This window comes from Spinacia oleracea, chromosome 3 (assembly GCF_020520425.1).
Source record: "Spinacia oleracea cultivar Varoflay chromosome 3, BTI_SOV_V1, whole genome shotgun sequence".
Taxonomy (NCBI): Eukaryota; Viridiplantae; Streptophyta; class Magnoliopsida; order Caryophyllales; family Amaranthaceae; genus Spinacia; species Spinacia oleracea.
The window spans coordinates 84,057,561-84,073,546 of NC_079489.1; the positions used below are offsets into that span (position 1 = coordinate 84,057,561).

The 15,986-nt window shown below is 37.5% G+C and overlaps 1 long non-coding RNA gene across 1 annotated transcript; it reads right to left on the reverse strand.

The window, feature by feature from the left end:
- Positions 1-588: 588 nt before the first annotated feature.
- On the reverse strand, positions 589-1,450 carry LOC130470262 (uncharacterized). Its single transcript, XR_008930252.1, has 3 exons — positions 1,066-1,450; positions 845-981; positions 589-639 (listed from the first exon to the last, which is right to left on the reverse strand). It is a non-coding gene; the product is annotated as an uncharacterized lncRNA (long non-coding RNA).
- Between the last annotated feature and the right edge of the window lie 14,536 nt (positions 1,451-15,986).

A 15,986-nucleotide genomic window follows, 5' to 3' on the forward strand; every position in this document is an offset into this window, starting at 1 on the left:
AGGAGGACGCCTAAAGGCGTCGAGAAAAGACATAAGTAGCAATTTGATGATGACAGTTTGCGATCAGCGTCGAGGCTTTGGGGTCGAGAACTGACGTGTTTTATAGTAGTGTTTGTCAAAATTTTCAAGCACATAATAAATTATCCACCACGACCCACAAAACTTGATAATACAACAAGAGTTATTCTTAGACAATTTCACAGCTCCAACTATCAACAAAATCTTCTTAGGGTTTTAAAAGTAAAACAACTCTAATTTATTAGTGAATTTTAAGAAAATCGATAAGAAACGAAGGCATTACCTATGACCATGTGCTATTAAACTTGAACTACAAAATACGCATAGGCGTCCTTCATCACATAATATTTGATCTTGAACTTCTTTGTCATAGATGGCAGGCCTGACATAGAAACATTTCCTCTAGGCATGGAGAAGTAACTTACCGTCAATCTGGAACAAAACAAAATACGATTCAACAAGCTTAAATCTGATGAAAAGTTGCAAGAAATAACAGTATGCTAGTAAGAAAGTCATAAACTTTTCTTTTAAATAAATAACAAACAGGTCACTGGACTATATAATACTCACCCCATTATGCTTCATGCCACCAGTATTTTTGGTCCAAGAGGTCAACATTGTCTGCATGACCATCAAGGAGACCTCATCAGAACTGTGTATGATACTCTATTGAAAGCAACAGTAAATTGGGCCAACTCAACATCATCGTCAATCATTCTAACCTGATATACAAAAACAATATATGCACCAATAAAAACTATGTTAAGGAGGAAGTTGATTACTAGATCAAACAACTACATAAAGTACTGAAGAAATATACACACACCTCTGAACCAGTTAATGAGGTTGGTTCCTGGACAACTAATTGAGCAGCGGTGGTTGGATCCGTTGAAACTTTGTAAAAACAAATTCTACAAGCGCTACAATATCCTCGCGTTTAACATCTCCAGAGGCGGCAATGATCTAAAATTTCCAGCACCCTCTCAAGTATCAGCAACAACGGATCAAAAATTATATCTCTATAAACATCATTTATTAAGAGCATACCGTCATGGAGATGCGTTTTAGTGATAGCCTTGACAATCTCAACAGGTCCAAGAATGGCTCTCCCCAAAGGAGTGTAATGGAAAGCTCATTCTTGCTAATGATCAAAGATCATTTCCTTCAACCTATACCAGAAACAAAACCACCTATCAAATATACTTCAACAATTAAATATACCCATAGTGTGTAGTTACCACCCCCAACAAAGTATAATTACCCAAATTCAACTAATTAGCATTTAGGACCTGATAGAAATATCTGAAGTAAGTTGAGTATACTTGTCAAGCAAATGATTACATGTTAGCATTATCGTTTCTAAATTAGATTGAGTTAAATCCTCGCTCAATCTAAAGGACTAATACATCAATAAATAGATTCCAAGAAATTTATTTTATATTTTAACCAAACTACAACTACTATTGCATTTCCTGTAGTTTATCTCCAATCACAAAGAAACTACTACTGCATTTCCTGTAGCTAATTCATCTAGACAGGCCATTTTAAGTCCTACAGAAAACTTAGCAATATGAATATAAATCTTCTTGTTTCCATATTAGTTTTAGAAATATCGAAAGATGATAACAAAATCCTGAAGTATCAGTTTGTAAAAAAAAGTTCCTAATTTTATCACCATTTAATTATGGAGTATTAGTACTCCCAAGATTTATCGTCAGAAACTCACAATACAATTCAAATTGCAACGTATTAACATCATTAACATCACCGTTAACCCAGTCAAAAACAGGTTCATTTAACTAAGAACAAATAGCTTAAAATTCGAATCTACGCAATAAGTTCTATTATGTTAGGTTATGATACATATGACAATACATAAATCATGCGGAAAAACCATAAAGCCAAGAAAGCATATTATTTACACATAATCATTTAGCATAGTATAGATGCATACACTTTGTAGCGTGCCTTCCCTAGCTGCGCCCGAACCGAACAAGAACAAGTCTTTAGGACTCCAAGTGTCGTCCCTCCGTAGATAGTCCACAGTACGTCCGGATCCGCCTCAAGATTGACCAACTAGAATCGCCCTTAAGGTGCTTAGGAATTTCGGTTATTATTGTGCAAGAGTGTGGCTGAATTTTATTTCAAAAACTTACCCTTTGAATACTTCAATCGTACCTGCAAATAATGACCCTAGGCCCTTATTTATAGAGGTATGGAAAAGGAACTGGAATCCTATTAGGATACTAATTACTTAAACTAGAATCCTAGTAGGACTCTAACTAATTATTTTTATCCTTTTAGGATTAGGAATTTAATCATCAAACAAATCCTACACAATTTAGGTTTCGTATGTGAACACAAACTCTACACGAGCATGACCCACGAGCGTGCAGGCCATGCCCGCGCACAGCCCATACGGCCGCTCGGCCCACGCGAGCCGCAAGCCCACGCGAGCAGCACCACAGCTCGCAGCCCATCGCTGCGCGCGCTGCGCGTGCTGCCATGGCCTGCTGGGCCTGGCCTTGCGCTGGGCCTGGCGTGGCCTTGGCTGTTCGTGTGGCGCGCTTGGCTTGCTGGGCGATGGCCTGGCTTCGTGTTGGGCCCTCGTCCGGCAGGCCTCGTCCGATGCTTATTCGTACGATACGCTTCCGATTGAATTCCCGGTTCCGGAATTCATTTCCGATACGAACAATATTTAATATTTCCGATTCCGGAATCAATTTCCGTTTCGAACAAATATTTAATATTTCCGTTTCCGGAATTATTTTCCGATTCCGATAATATTTCCGATTCTGACAATATTTCCGTTTCCGGCAATATTTCCGATTCCGGCAATATTTCCATTTCCGATAATATTTTCCGATACGTACCATGTTTCCGTTTCCGGCAACATCTACGACTTGGATAATATTTATATTTCCGATACGATCCATATTTCCGTTTCCGGCAATATCATCGTTTCCGAAGTATTCATTTCTTGCTTGTGACGATCTCAGCTCCCACTGAAACCAAGATCCGTCGATTCCGAATATCCATAGATAGAGTATTTAATGCCATTAAATACTTGATCCGTTTACGTACTATTTGTGTGACCCTACGGGTTCAGTCAAGAGTAAGTTGTGGATTAATATCATTAATTCCACTTGAACTGAAGCGGCCTCTAGCTAGGCATTCAGCTCACTTGATCTCACTGAATTTATTAACTTGTTAATTAATACTGAACCGCATTTATTAGACTTAACATAGAATGCATACTTGGACCAAGGGCATTATTTCCTTCAGTCTCCCACTTGTCCTTAGGGACAAGTGTGCATTTCCTAATTCCTTTGTCGCTCGATGCTTGCTCTTGAACATAAGGTAAGAGTTGTCATCCTTATTATGTCCAGAGGTGTTTCTCGGTTTCAGAGTTCAACTGATCAAATAAACAGATAATCATAGCCTATTATTCATCCGAGCACGGCCATGCATTTCATAGTTTCTAGCTCTCCGAGTGGCCTTGTACAACTTTTAAGCATCTCATCCCGATTTATGGGAGGACAATCCCAATCTTGCGATCTTGAGTTTAGACTTTGTTTGATAGGTGATTACCTGAGCGTTGCCTTTATAGCCTCCTTTTACGGTGCGACGGTTGGTCAACGTCAAAGCAACCAGTTCTCAAACAAGTAATCTCAAATCACTCAGGTATTGAGGATTTAGTGTCTAATAATTTTAATGAAATTTACTTATGACAGATTTTCATCTCTTACAGTAAAGTTTCATAGGTCTTGTCCGATACTAGTCTTCCCAAAGTAAGTATCTATGCAAATGATTATGACATTGCCATGTCCACATAGTTCAAGAAACAGAACTACTAGTCATCTTGCATTCTAGTCGTCTAACGTTTTCTATGCGTCCAATTTTATAGAAAACTCCGACTAGGGACCATTTTCAACTTTTGACATTCAAGTTCACTTGATAGACATTTCTTAGTCACAGGACTGGTCCTGACAGTCTATCTTGAATATATTGTCAAATTGAAGGGACTCATCATTTAATACTAAACCAAGATTAAATGGAATATGAAAATATATTTCATATATGATAAATGTTCAACCCCATTGTTTAAGAATCATGGGCCTCAAAACCCATCTTTAAAACAGTTCATGGAATTCAAAGCTATGCTTGATTTCCAGTGCTACAATGTGAGTGTTGCTTCTCACTTGTTGCATAGGTTTAGTTATCATGCTTTGACAATCTTAATATCCTTTTCATCGAATAATATTCGAGATATGATGATAATATTTTTTGAGTTTGTTTATTATGTGATCTAGTCTTTCTTACTTCGATAGTGGTTCTACGCATTTTGCAATGAAGAACCATCAAGTTAGCAGACATGTGATCCACCCAAGTTCAGTGAAGAACTCTTTAACTTAAACAACCCTGTTTCATTGCTTCTTAGGCAATAATTACTTTTACTTCAACTATTTAGGTTGCTAGTGATGCTTTGTTTGGATTTACTTATCCAAGCAGTTCACAGATATGTGGAAGACTTTCCAACTGTATCTTAGAACATATTTAATTTCCCACGCAACAACTCATGGTCTCCGATCCATGTTGCCATTTCAAAACACGATGCTCTTAGCTCGTCCTTGTCAATGGTTAACTCCAAAGGGATCTTGCTTGATCCTTTGCCAGTGTTTCTGCGTGTAGCATCAATATTTAGCATATCTTTATTTCCTTGAATCAAGAAGTAATCCTATGTACCTTTTCAAGTACCATAAGTTTTTCTTGATCTCAATCTAATTGGTCTTCACTTAGATCAATAGAGATTGGTATATGTTCATCATGCCTAAAGTCATACGATACGTTTTCGGCGATCCTCATATTATATCATACATGATAAATTCTTTTGCAGAATAATTCCCAATTGAATTCTATTCATGTAACTTTAGCTCATTCAATTTTAGTAGATACTGAATCCAGCTAAATTCTTTGACATATAATATAGGTGAAGAATCTCATTAGATTCTTTGATGTTAACTTAGTAAATGCTTATACATAGTTCAAACATTCTTTTACTTAGATTTATTCACATGGGTCGAATATCTCCAATGGAGTACTTCGTGTTTGATTTAGTAAATGCCATTACTTAATCCAAAACAATATTATAAGATCTTTGTAAATAGATCTTAGTACCCAGTATGTACTAAGTTTCGCCTTGGTCCATCATTGATGAATAATCTCAAATCTAAGTATTTAGCATTTGAATGTTATTTCACAATAGAGAGATATGTGTGTGATACACATAGGACCAATTAAGTTTTATGTACTCCCACTAAACTTCTTATATATCTATAAGAATCATGTACATTTTATGAAACTAAAATACTTATTAGCTTCACTAAAATACATTTCTAATTCCCAATTGCTTGCTTAAATCTGTACTTAGATTTCATAAGCTAGCTATTCTTTTCAAGCATTTATTTGGATCCACAAATCCTATGACATACCATGTACATAGTTTCTTCCAACATTTGACTGAGGAAGATGTTTTGTCATCCAATTGTCATATGTACCAATATGCAATCATTGCTTGATTTATAGACTTGAGCATTACGATTATGCATGAGGTTTCAACACAATCCACGCCGTGAATTTGCTTGTAACCTTTAGCAACTAATCTAGCTTTGTGTGTGAACATAATTTCTTTTGATGGTTTTTATCCTTAAAACAAACTTGCAACCAATAGGTGTGAAACTATTCTTGCAAATCAACAAAATTTCAATTTTGTCATCTAACATTGAGTATGTTTTATGGCCTCTAACCATTTAAAACATTTGAGTCTATATATGGCCTCTAACCATTTTAGGGAATCTGGGTTTCGTCATAGCTTTCTCACAGGTTATAAACTCGTTAATCTATATGATAATAGTTTGACTGCAAGTTGTAGGTTTCTTCACTATCTAATAGAAGAATCGCATAGCTTTAGTGACCTGAACTCCATGTTTCTTCACTATCCAATAGAAGAATATCATAGTTCCAGTGACTTGAACTCTATGCCTACTTTGGGTATAGAACATCAAACAAATAGAATATCAATAGCCACTTGAAAGTCCTTTGAATATTCTGTTCTCCTTGAAGCACTTGTAAAGTCTTCTAAGAGATGTCTATTCTTTAAAGCCACTTCTAAAGTCCTTAAAGAATATGTGTTCGGATTTTCTGAAGAACTTTGAAAAGCCTCCGGAATGTCCGTTTATGTTTGTTGTTCGCCTCGAATACTTTCGAGGTCTATTTTCTCCCACTTGTCATTTTGGAAACGAATCCCAAAAGGACATTATTTCGAGCAAACAAACATTATGTTCTCAAAAATTCGTGGTAGAAACAATACCCTTGTGTCTCATTTGAATAAATCACAATGAAACATATATCTATACTTGGGCCTTAGTTTGTTGAATAACAAACACTAAGCTCCCACTGAGTTTAGGAACTCTTTAGATATATTATGAAAAGATATTCTGAAATTACTTTTCAATAGCTTTGACGAATTTGGTTTAGTTTGGTGGTAGTTGAGCATTTTGTTTTAGAAATTATAGGAAAAGTCTTTATGATTCATCATTGATCGAATCAAGTACTAATTGACTTCGATCATTCCAACGTAGATATGCCATATCTTATGGAGCTAGATTGTGAAATTACAACACACAATCATTGATGATCATATTTGGTCTCAAGTAATCATCAACATGATCTAACCTAGATCTTTATGATTTCTTGCTAAGTGGATTTTATACTTCTGAATCTTTGAACTAGCCAAACAGATTCAACTTCTATCACATTTGAGTAAATAAACCTATATTCACTCAAATCCATGTGAAATAATAACGTCATAAAATCTTTCTTTAGCTTTGAACTCTATCGTCTAGGCGTTCTAACAATAGTTCATATCTTTTGTTACTTTCAACAAGTAAGACTAGTTGTCTTAAATTTATCTAGAAATCAATCAACTTTCAAAAGTCCATCAAAATAGAGCTTTTGAATGTTAACTTGTTGATATGGTCTAAGCAACAATGCCAAAGATTAGTGGAACTCAAATCAAGGGGTTGATTTGAACCTGTAAAGTTTTATTGTTAAAGAGTTGTTTGTTTTAATCAAGCATATTGACTCAACCTGTAATTGACCATTTCATTCAAATAAACAAACAAACATTGTTTTTGTTTTCTTGAATGTGAGTCTTTCTGTGTTTGAAACAGAAATTTAGGTATGCTGATTATGGAACAAAATAGCCATTAAGTTCCAGCCTTGAAGGACTTAAAACAAACTAGATGACCCTACAACTAATGTAGCATTGCCATGCTTCATTTTTCACTTGTAGGCCATTAGTGTAGCCTAGCTTCCATTATTTGAGTTATTACCGAAGTAAGAACCTCAAGCGGTATATGATACCAAGGAAGTTTGATTGCTAGGTCACTTCTCTTTAAACATAAACTTATAGGTAGAACCGGAATCGTAAATTCCTTTCATTTGTTCCTTTGTTTTCCTATTTCTTGTACCCTTTCTTATAGTCTTAAGAATTGAATTCTCTAGTGTTGACTTTTATACTTTGTTAGACATGTCCAATGTCATTTTATCAAAGTTCTTACCATTTATGTTGAATATTCTGTTTCAACTAGATGATCTTACCAGAAGCTTCTAAAGTTCTCTAAGCATCGATCTATTCGAATGTCTAGGAACTAGACTCATTCGAGAATTAAATGGAAAAAGGATTTTAGGTTGTTAACCATTGGTAAAGCTGAGCGTTTAAACTCAATGCTTTATGATCTCAAAACTACAGTGTATTTTGAATTCACAAGCACCAATTGGTTTGCCATTCGATTTTGATATTCGAAAACAACCATAAAAGTCGCTAAAAGAAACGTACATTTTAAATTGCTCATTTTCTCTCATTTCTGTGAATCGTTCTTGGATTCACTACCAATCGAGGAAATTTACTGTTACCTTTCTAAAAGGATTTACTGCAATGCAAGATATTTAATTATAAACAATAATTAAAACATACATTGAAGCATGCAAAGTCTAAACATTTATCATGAGTAATAACTTGAAAAGCAATCATGCAATTTAAACAAGTCATTAGCATTTTATTCGAATTATGTGTTCCGGCAGGTGTGAATAAAATGATTCCAAGATCCTAAAATCATTGAAGAATTAAGCACAGTTTTTCGACTTAATCCTAAAACATCTTAGGTAAGCAAAAGCCTTTTGCTAATAGTCTAGAAACTATTCTTGGTTGATAGGTACGTCTAAGAACTTATTAGGTAAACCTATCGATTTTGCCACGACATAAAAGGACTCCTTACTTATATCGTTGAGTTTCACCAAAACGAACATGTACTCACAATTATTTGTGTACCTTGCCCCTTTAGGACCAATAAGTAACACCTCGCTGAGCGAAAACTATTACTAGATTGATGTAAAGGATATCCAAGCAAGTGTATATTTTGGCATGGCACCTTTTAACTCAATTTTTAAGTTTGGAACTTAAGGCTCTTACTATGTTGGTTAGATTTTAAGTGAACTAAAATCCTTAATCATGCAACATAATCAAGCTTTGATCTCATGCATTTTAAGACATATTTAAAAGCAATAAATAACTTAAAACATGCATAAGATAAATGTGATCTAGTATGGCCCGACTTCATCTTGAAGCTTTAACTTCAAAGTCCGTCTTGAAAATCTCCGTGGGAGGCACCATTTTCTTCAAATAGAATAAGCTATAATTAAAACTAATTACAACTATTTGATGGTACGCAGACCATATTTGAATTGAAAAACAACTTTGGTACTTTAGACCAATTACATTCAAATTAATGGTACGCAGACCATATTTTCTATCCTATTTGGGCCATACTAGTCACTTCATAACCTGCAAAACAGTACATATACAATATATACCATTCACCCATTCATTGTCATGAATGGCCCACATAGCTGGTTAGTAAAACACATTATGCATCACATAAACATTTGTAGCAATTAATCAAGGGCACCAATAATCTACAAATTATTCAGTCCTTATTAATTCTAATCAAGTTGTTTTAACCTTAAGGATTTGAAGACCTAATCAAGAGTATATGACTAAAAGGGCTCCCACTTAAACCAATAAATTCATATGCTTTACTAATTTTAAACATAAAAATGTATTTCTAGTCTAACCGGAAACATACAAATTTAATTAAAATTTAAAGCTCATATAAATTTATAATTGAATCCAAAAATTTAATTTAATTTCAGTCGTATTTAAATTAATTCATGATTTTAATTTTAGTAAAATAATTAGAATAAATAAAATTTATTATAATTACAATATTCAAAATTAAAATCCAAGAAAATAATTTAAATTATTAATTTTAAAATTAATTAAAATTACGTAAACTGAAAATTTCAAATTAAAATTTCAAAACGATCTAATCGCAACGCAACAACCCCACGCAACGCATAGCCATGGGCCACACGCACACAGCCATCGCTGACCATGTGCGCGCAGCCCATGCGCTGCGTCGCATCGCTGCTGCTCACCATCGCAAGGCATCAATCGAACACGCGAGCTGGTGCTTGCTGCGCGCGCCAGCGCTCGATGCACGCGAGCCATCGCTCGCTGCGCTCGCTTGCCAGCGCTTGATCCATGCGAGCCATCGCTCGCTGCGCGCCTGCCTTTCCCGCACGCCAGCTTGCGCTCATCGCACGAGGCAGCAGTATGCGAGCTGGCGCTCGCTGCGCGCGAGCCATCGACGTTGTGCGTAGCGCTCGTGGCACGCGAGCTTGCGCTCGCTGCGCGCGAGGCTCCGCATGCTTTCGCGAGGCAGTGCGCGCTGTGGCGCAGCACGCTTGCTGCCCACACGCGACTGCTCGTGCCTTGCTCTCGCCCCTGCCCACATGCCCATTGCTCACAGCCCACGACACAAGGCAGGGCTGCTGCCTTGTGCTCGTGCACCATGCCCTTGCTCGCTGCATTCGTACCGCATGGGCGACGAGCTCCCTTGCTCGTCGTCGCATGCCCGCACTATACAACACCCCTTAAGGGTAACACGTAGCATCCATTGCTTTGTGCGTGCAACTTATATGAGCGAGTCGCATAAAAATTAAAAATTTATATTCAAAATTAATGACAAATTAATAAATAATATTAATTTCATAATTTTAGGGCGAAAAATAGAAAATTTATTATTTAATTGATTTCCGATTAACATGGATTCAAGTCTAGGTCATAAAAATTTAAAATTTAACATAAATTTACAATTTTTATGGTGGTTTTTAATCATAGGTATCTAATTAAATTATAACTAATTATGAAAATCAAATTAATTCTAAATTATTCCAATTTTCAACAAATTAATCATAATTACAAATTAGATTGCATAATTAACAAGGCTAGGCATTCAAACTTGTTAAACATATACAGTAGGTCAATCAAAAATTCAAGATTTATCAACAGGAATCGCAAATATTTAATTTAACATCTTAAATTTACGAAATTTTGCATTCGAAAAACTAAAACCTCCGAAAAGTCATAGTTAGGCTTCGAATTTGAGAATTCTGGGTTCGGACGAAAAAGATTACATGCCTTTTACATGCGGAATTGACACAACAATCACTCGATTTGGATGAGTAACGAAGAAACTGCCGAAAAACTGCGTACGTATAATTAAATAAACGCAATTTGCAATTAATTAACAATTACGAAAATTAATCACCCCTTTTAATTCTTGCAAATTTGTAATATTTAACCATGTTCATGCAATTTAGATTATGAAAATAATAAGAGGCTCATGATACCACTGTTAGGTTATGATACATATGACAATACATAAATCATGCGGAAAAACCATAAAGCCGGGAAAGCATATTATTTACACATAATCATTTAGCATAGTATAGATGCATACACTTTGTAGCGTGCCTTCCCTAGCTGCGCCCGAACCGAACAAGAACAAGTCTTTAGTACTCCAAGTGTCGTCCCTCCGTAGATAGTCCACAGTACGTCCGGATCCGCCTCAAGATTAACCAACTAGAATCGCCCTTAAGGTGCTTAGGAATTTCGGTTATTATTGTGCAAGAGTGTGGGTGAATTTTATTTCAAAAACTTACCCTTTGAATACTTCAATCGTACCTGCAAATAATGACCCTAGGCCCTTATTTATAGAGGTATGGAAAAGGAACTGGAATCCTATTAGGATACTAATTAGTTAAACTAGAATCCTAGTAGGACTCTAACTAATTATTTTTATCCTTTTAGGATTAGGAATTTAATCATCAAACAAATCCTACACAATTTAGGTTTCGTATGTGAACACAAACTCTACACGAGCATTACCCAGGAGCGTGCAGGCCATGCCCCACGAGTGTGCAGGCCATGCCCGCGCACAGCCCATACGGCCGCTCGGCCCACGCAAGCCGCAAGCCCACGCGAGCAGCACCACAGCTCGCAGCCCATCGCTGCACGCGCTGCGGGTGCTGCCATGGCCTGCTGGGCCTGGCCTTGCGTTGGGCCTGGCGTGGCCTTGGCTGTTCGTGTGGCGCGCTTGGCTTGTTGGGCGATGGCCTGGCTTTGTGCTGGGCCCTCGTCCGGCAGGCCTCGTCCGATGCTTATTCGTACGATACGCTTCCGATTAAATTCCTGGTTCCGGAATTCATTTCCGATACGAACAATATTTAATATTTCCGATTCCGGAATCAATTTCCATTTCGAACAAATATTTAATATTTCCGTTTCCGGAATTATTTTCCGATTCCGATAATATTTCCGATTCTGACAATATTTCCGTTTCCGGCAATATTTCCGATTCCGGCAATATTTCCATTTCCGATAATATTTTCCGATACGTACCATGTTTCCGTTTCCGGCAACATCTACGACTTGGATAATATTTATATTTCCGATACGATCCATATTTCCGTTTCCGGCAATATCATCGTTTCCGGAGTATTCATTTCTTGCTTGTGACGATATCAGCTCCCACTGAAACCAAGATCCGTCGATTATGAATCTCCATAGATAGAGTATTTAATGCCATTAAATACTTGATCCGTTTACGTACTATTTGTGTGACCCTACGGGTTCAGTCAAGAGTAAGTTGTAGATTAATATCATTAATTCCACTTGAACTGAAGCGGCCTCTAGCTAGGCATTCAGCTCACTTGATCTCACTGAATTTATTAACTTGTTAATTAATACTGAACCGCATTTATTAGACTTAACATAGAATGCATACTTGGACCAAGGGCATTATTTCCTTCATATTATTTTTTCCCAAATTTCCTATGCTTAAACTGCAATTTAAAAAAAAATTGAAAACCCTAATTGGACATATTGGAGTCCGATGAACACATATGAGAGATTAATATCCGTAAAATCTAACAACCAAAAATATATGAAAATTGCGGAAAACCTAAAATGTTCGAACCAAAACGAAACCTTAATCGGAGAAGTCAGGAGAACTAAAAATGGGGAAAAAACTAGAGAAAGAAACAAAAGACGTATCTGAAATAATGGCATTGCCGACGGACATCAATTCATAGACCACAACAAGATCTGGAACAAAAACATCAACTTAAGGCAAAACCCTAAAATATTCAACAAACTCAGAACGTGGAGAAAAATTAATACCTCAAATTCTTTGATTTCGTTTACAGTTTGTTGTATTTCTTGAAATTGAGGAAAATCTTCGAGCGTGGGAGTAGATCTAGAAATTTCAAGCTAAGAAGTGATAGAGTGGTGGGGTTTAGGGTTGAGAGAAGAATAGAAGATGAAAACGGAGTAAGAGAGAGAAAGAGGAGAGTGGGGCGGGTTTTTTTTTCAAACTTGAACACGCACTTGGCCACGTGCGAAGCAGGTGGTATTACTAAAATGCTCGACGCCAAACAATGACGAGAATTAAGAGGACACCAAACAGCGTCGACAAAACACGGATTAAGCTAACGCTGTACTGCGATGTCGAGCCCATGACGTCGAGAATACACGCATTTTGTAGTAGTGACTTTGACTTTGCTATTTCTCCTTTTATTTAACGAATCTCAAGTTATGGGATAGGATACGTTCTGTTCGATTTATGGATCGATTGCGACAGAACGCGTGATCAGTTTTGCAGCGTGAGGCTTTGGCTTAGGGGTTTAGAGTCAATACTCAGAATAATAATTGTGTGTTGTGTCCTTTTCACGTCGAACTTAAGGCCCTATTTATAGAAAAGGGTTCGTGGAAAGATAGAATTGTAGAACTCTAATCCACGAAGAATTAGGAAAGAACACGTCCCAGGTATTTTCAGCGCCCAGGCCTGGGCGTCAAAGATTTCGGCGCCCAGAGCCAGGCGTTGAAAATAGGATCTGGGCTGTTTTCTCAGTCAGATTCGGATTCCTAGAATCCGGAGTGTTTGAGACTTAATTGAGTCTTTAGTGCGTATTAATTTTACGATGGAATTCATTTGGGCCCGTTACGAACTCTAGGCTCGTTAGGATTTTAATTAATACGTGACTCTTATTTTCGAATCATATTAGGAATAGAATTCTCTCATAATCTCTATCTCATTTAGGATTTATGTTGGAGTGCAACACCTAATTCTGACAGGTTTCTATCTTTTATGAATTGCCACTTTTAGAAACTACCCATTACGGCAGTTACTATTTTAAGCAGGTTTCCATAAATAGCAGGTTTCTATAAATAGCAGGTTTCGGGTGAAATGAAAAGGGGAATTGAGATTCGTTATTTTATAGGAGATGCGTTGTCAAGTGGAGATTTATGTTCTCATCATCGAACCTTTCCCTTTCGAGAATGGGGACAAAAGTAGGTGTCTACAGTACCACGCGAGTCCCCAAATCAAAAGACGAATTCAGGTTCGCTCACCTTCAGCGGGCGAGGTCTGCGTCACTAACCGCGTAGGTCCTCAATTTTTAAAAATGAAAGAAAATAAAATCTTCAAAACAAAAACAGGCTCGCCCACCTTCAGCGGGCGGGGTCTACGTCACAAACCGTGTAGGTCCTTATTTTCAAAACATCGAAATAGAGTCGTCCACTACTATCGGACGGGGCGAACACCCTCAGCGGACAGGCTCGCCCACCTTCAGCGGGCGGGGTCTGCGTCACTAACCACGCAGATCCTTAGTCGCTGCAGCGATAACTTTTTCCGGTTTATCCTTTTCCAAAAATCAAAGGATGGTTTCCCTTTTCCAAAAATCAAAGGATGGTTTCCCTTTTCCAAAAATCAAAGGGTTAGTTTTCCGTTTTTCCAAAAAAAGAGCGATGTGCTGGATTTTCCTTCGTTTTACGTCCTATAAAAACAAGGGGTTTTCTCGTTTAGCTAACCCTGAAAATGAGAATCTAAAAAAACATTTTACCTCGTGATTGGGCTTGGCCAGGCCTAGTTACACTTTATAGCTTTGATTTCGAAAACATCTTTAGACACTTCCAATGACAAAGTGAGGGAGTTTCTATACTATCAGTTAACAAATTCCAATGACGCGTGAGGAATGTGTTAACACTTCAAGTGATGACCCTTAAGTCAAATGTTATCACTCGGGGGCTCGTGAGACCCTCGCAAAAAAAGTCGCATACACCATAGCTTGTATGACGCACTCCGTCTAGTACTTTGACCAACGTCTCCTCTCGAGACTCAGTCAAAGTGGGGGCTAACTGTAGACACCTACTTTTGTCCCCATTCCCGAAAGGGAAGGTTCGATGATGAGAACATAAATCTCCGCTTGGCAACGCATCTCCTAAAAAATAATGAATCTCAATCACCCTTTCATTTCAGTCAAAACTGCGATTTATAGAAACCTGCTAAGAATAGTAACTGCCGTAAAAGGTAGTTGTTAAAAGTGGAAAAGTCATAAAAGATAGAAACCTGTTAGAATTAGGTGTTGTACTCCAACATAAATCCTAAAAGAGATAGAATTTGCATTCCTGGTATAATTCGAAAATAAGAGTTACGTATTAATTAAATTCCTAACGAACCTAGAGTTCGTAACGGGCCCAGACGCATTCCGTCATAAGTTAATACGCACTAAAAGACTCGGATAAATCTCAAAGGCTCCGTATTCTAAGAGTCCAAATCTGACAAATAACTCGGCCCATATCCCATTTTCAACGCCTGGATCTGGGCGCCGAAATCTTCGGCGCCCAGCCTTGGGCCCTGAAAATGCCTGGGGCCATTTTATCTCCGGATTCTTTTTTGGATTCGTATCTTAAAATCTATCTTTCCACACACTCTTTTCCTATAAATAAAGCCTAAAACAGACGTAGAAAAGAGACACGATTCCATAACCTGAGTATTGACTCTAACCTTAAGCCTAAGCCTCACGCTGCGAAATTGATCCGGCGTTCTGTCGCAATCGACCCAAAAGTCGAACAGAATGCATCCTGCCCCTTGTAGCTTGATGAATTAAACCTAAATACTGGAACATTGCTTAGAAACTCGAGATTCGTTAAATAAAAAGAGAAATAGCAAAGCCAAGTGGTTAGTTTTCTGAGAACCACAACGCACCTCTCAAGGGTGCGTTGTAATGTGTCCCTCATATGATTTAATCGCTTTTATCACCCTTTTATAAAATTGTCAAACTATTAACTTGATTGATCTATCACGCCTAATAAGATAATACCTTGGACAATTGAATTATCATGCTAGGTACCTTAAATCAATCTAAATAAGATAATCACGATCGATTTAGTGTTATGTGTTGCATATTGCTAAAATCAATTATTTATGCTGAGCTAGTAAGGATAACCTGCCTCTGGAGTATTATCGATGAGCATTCCTCTCGGTAGCTACAGTCCCCCGAACTCTCAATCTCTGCCCTGCGGGTGTACGTTGAGCGATCCCCACACCAGGGATCACAAGGGAACCTATGGCCGTAGTGGTCGAACATAATTGCACTCCCTTTATGTCACGATAACCGGGTTTTGTCAGTTTTTCTCATTGTCGTTAAAAACTGAATGGCGA